The sequence below is a fragment of the Ovis aries genome, chromosome 13 (assembly GCF_016772045.2).
Source record: "Ovis aries strain OAR_USU_Benz2616 breed Rambouillet chromosome 13, ARS-UI_Ramb_v3.0, whole genome shotgun sequence".
NCBI classification, from domain to species: domain Eukaryota; kingdom Metazoa; phylum Chordata; class Mammalia; order Artiodactyla; family Bovidae; genus Ovis; species Ovis aries.
The window spans coordinates 22639299-22643760 of NC_056066.1; positions in this window are offsets into that span (position 1 = coordinate 22639299).

Sequence of the window (4462 nt, forward strand, 5' to 3'; positions counted from 1 at the left end):
AATGTGGAAAATTAGGCAACATTTCTCCAAATGTTTTTTCCCTTTTTTCCTTTTCAGGAAGTTTTTTTTTCCCTCTGATTTTTAAAAGTTATACATAAAGCCATACAATATAGAAAAGTAGGAAAAGAAAAACATTATCCTAACTTCACCCATCTAGAGAGAGATACTTTTAAAGTATAACATAATATGCAAGGTAATAAAAGTGTAACATAAATAAAACAGTATAAAATACTTATATAATAAAATAAAAAGTCTACTTTATAAAATCAAAGAAATTTCTGTACCATAAAAAGTCACAATTGAACAAACAAGCAAAATTCAAGTTTCATCAGTTCAGTTCAGTTCATTTGCTCAGTCATGTCTGACTCTTTGTGACCCCATGAATTGCAGCACACCAGGCTTCCCTGTCCATCACCATCTCCTGGAGTTCACTCAAACTCAGGTCCATCGAGTTGGTGATGCCATCCAGCCATCTCATTCTTGGTCGTCCCCTCTTCCTCCTGCCCCCAATCGCTCCCAGCATCAGAGTCAACTCTTCGCATGAGGTGGCCAAAGTACTGGAGTTTCAGCTTTAGCATCATTCCTTCCAAAGAACACCCAAGGCTGATCTCCTTCAGAATGGACTGGTTGGATCTCCTTGCAGTCCAAGGGACTCTCAAGAGTCTTCTCCAAAACCACAGTTCAAAAGCATCAATTTTTCAGCGCTCAGCTTTCTTCACGGTCCAACTCTCACATCCATACATGACCACTGGAAAAAGAACAGCCTTGACTAGATGGACCTTTGTTGGCAAAGTAATATCTCTGCTTTTCAATATGCTATCTAGGTTGGTCATAACTTTTCTTCCAAAAAGTAAGCGTCCTTTAATTTCATGGCTGCAGTCACCATCTGCAGTGATTTTGGAGCCCCCAAAAATAAAGTCTGACACTGTTTCCACTGTTTTCCCATCTATTTCCCATGAAGTGATGGGACCAGATGCCATGATCTTCGTTTTCTGAATGTTGAGCTTTAAGCCAACTTTTTCACTCTCCTCTTTCACTTTCAGCAAGGGGCTTTTTAGTTCCTCTTCACTTTCTGCAATAAGGGTGGTGTCATCTGCATATCTGAGGTTATTGATATTTCTCAAGATTCATAGAACTGCATAAAATCAAAAGTAAAATTCTCCTTTCCCAAGTCAATCCTGAGAGTGGCTCTCTTTCTTCATTTTCTTTTAGTAACTTTAAAAAAAGCAGCATTATATCTTTAGATAAATACTTAATATATTAATTCTTTTTCTCCATTCAATTTACTTATAACTTGTATTCAGTAATTTGCATATAAATCTAAAGTCCACAATTTCTAAATTAATTATTATATATGTCCACAACCACTGCTGTTACCTGAATCAAGCTACAGAACATTTCAGCTCCTATGAGGCTCCCTCTTACTCCTTCTCAGTTAGTATTCCCTCTGAGATAACCATTTTTCTCCTTCATCAGCACAGATGAGCTCTGCAAGTGTTTGAATGTTCAGTAAATAGAATCCTATAGTATAAACTCTTTCCATTCACACTTCTTTCATTCAGCATAGAGTATGTGAGATTCATTCACGGTTTACTTTTCACTGCTGTGTAGTATTCTACTATATGACTACTCCACAATTTATCTGTTATATTGTTGATGGACTTTTGGGTGGTTTCCAGTTTTTATTATGAATAATTCTACTATGACCATTCTTGAGTGTCTTATTGTGGACATAAGAACTCAAATCTCTTGGGTATATAACAGGAGTTCAATCTATCAATCATTTTTTCTCCTTATAAAAAAATCATTATCCCTCAGGTCATAAAAATATTCTCTTGTGTCAACTTTCACACTTGGGTTTAAGATTCATCTTGAAGTAGAGGCCAAAATTCTTTTTTTTCCCCCTTTTAAGTGCATATATACTTCTTTTTAAATTCATTTTTAAAATGAAGGATAATTGCTCTACAGAATTTTGTTGTTTTCTGTCAAACCTCAACATGAATCAGCCATATATATACATATATCTCCTCCCTTCTGAACCTCCCTCCCATCTCCCTCCCATCCCAGCCCTCTAGGTTGATACAGAGCCCCTGTTTGAGCTTCCTGACCCATATAGCAAATTCCTGTTGGCTGTCTATTTTACATATGGTAATGTAAGTCTCCATGTTACTTTTCCCATACATTTCACTCTCTCCTCCCCTCTCCCCATGTCCGTAAGTCTCTTCCCTGTGTCTGTTTCTCCATTGCTACCCTGTACATAAATTCTTCAGTACCATTTATATAGATTCCGTATATATATGCATTAGAATATGATATTAATCTTTCTCTTTCTGACTCACTTCACTCTGTATAATAGGTTCTAGGTTCACCCACCTCAGTAGAACTAACTCAAATGCATTCATTTCTACAGCTGAGTAATATTCCATTTTGATTATATACCACAACCTTTTTATCCATTCATCTGTAAATGGACATCTAGGTTGCTTCCATGTTTTAGCTATTGTCAATAGTGCTGCAATGAACAATGGGATACATGTGTCTCTTTCAATTTTGGTTTCCTCGGGGTATATGCCTAGGAGTATAATTGCTGGGTCATACGGTGGTTTTATTGCTAGTTTTCTAAGGAATCTCCATACCGTCTTTCATATTGGCTGTATCAATTTACATTCCCACCAACAATGCAAGAGCATTCCCTTTTCTTCACACCCTCTCCAGCATTTATTGTTTGTAGATTTTTTTATGAGGGCCATTCTGACTGGTGTGAGGTGATATCTCATTGAAGTTTTAATTTGCATTTCACTAATAATGAGTGATGTTGAGCATCTTTTCATGTATTTGTTAGCCAACTGTATGTCTTCTTTAGAGAAATGTTTACTTACGTCTTTTTCCCACTTTTTGTTTGGATTTTTTGCTTTTCTGGTATTGAGTTGTATGAGCTGCTTGTATATTTTGGAAATTAATCCTTTGTCAGTTGTTTCATTTGCTATTATTTTCTCCCATTCTGAGGGCTGTCTTTCCACCTTGCTTATAGTTTCCTTTGCTGTGCAAAAGCTTTTAAGTTTAATCAGGTCCCACTTGTTTACTTTTGCTTTTATTTCCATTACTCGAGGAGGTGGGTCATAGAGGATCTTGCTTTGATTTATGTCATTGAGCATTTTGCCTATGTATTCCTCTAAGAGTTTTATAGTTTCTGGTCTTACATTTAGGTCTTTAATCCATTTTGAGTTATCTTTGTGTATGGTAGTGAAGTCACTCAGTTGTGTCCGACTCTTTGTGACCCCATGGACAGTACCCTTCCAGGCTCTGCAATCCATGGGATTTTCCAGGGGAGAATACTGGAGTGGGCTGCCATTTCCTTCTCCGGGGGATCTTCCCAACCCAGGGATAGAACCTGGGTCTCCTGCATTGCAGACAGATGCTTTTACCGTCTGAGCCATGAGGGAAGACTGTGTATGGTAGGAAGTGTTCTAATTTCATTCTTTTACATGTAGTTGTCCAGTTTTCCTAGCACCACTTATCAAAGAGGCTGTCTTTGCCCCATTGTATATTCTTGCCTTCTTTGTCAAAAACAAGGTACCCATAGGTGTATGGGTTTATTTCTGGGCTTTCTATCGTGTTCCATTGGTCTATATTTCTGCGTTTGTGCCAGTATCATACTGTCTTCATGACTGTAGCTTCGTAGTATAATCTGAAGTCAGGAAGCTTGATTCCTCCAGCTCCTTCTTCTTCTTCCTCAAGACTGCTTTAGCTATTCGGGGTCATTTGTGTTTCCATATGAATTGTGAGATTGCTTGTTCTAGTTCGGTGAAAAATGCCATTGGTAATTTGACAGGGATCACATTGAATCTGTAGATTGTGTTTGGTAGTACAGTTATTTTTACAATATTAATTCTTACTACCCAGTAACATGGAATATCTCTCCATCCATATATGTCATCTTTGATTTCTTTCATTCGTGTGTTATAATTTTCTGTGTACAGTTCTTTCATCTCCTTTGGTAAGTTTATTCCTATATATTTTATTCTTTTTGTTGCAATGGTGAATGGGACTGATTCCTTAATTTTCTTTCAGATTTTTCACCATTAGTATATAGAAATGCAAGTGATTTCTGTGTATTGATTTTGTATCCTGCAACTTTGCAAAATTCACTGACTAGTTCTAGTAACTTTCTAATACTATCTTTATGGTTTTCTATGTACAGTATCATGTCATCTGCAAACAGTGAGAGCTTTACTTCTTCTTTTCCAATCTGGATTCCTTTTATTTTTCTTCTTTGATCAATGTAGCTAGAACTTCCAGAACTATTTTGAATAACAGTTATTCAAGTGAAAAGTGGACACTTTCAAGTTATGAAAGTGGACACCCTTGTCTTTTTCCTGATCTTGGGGGAATGTGTTCAGTTTTTCATTATTGAGAATAATGTTTGCTGTAGACTTATCATATATGGCCTTTACTATGTTGA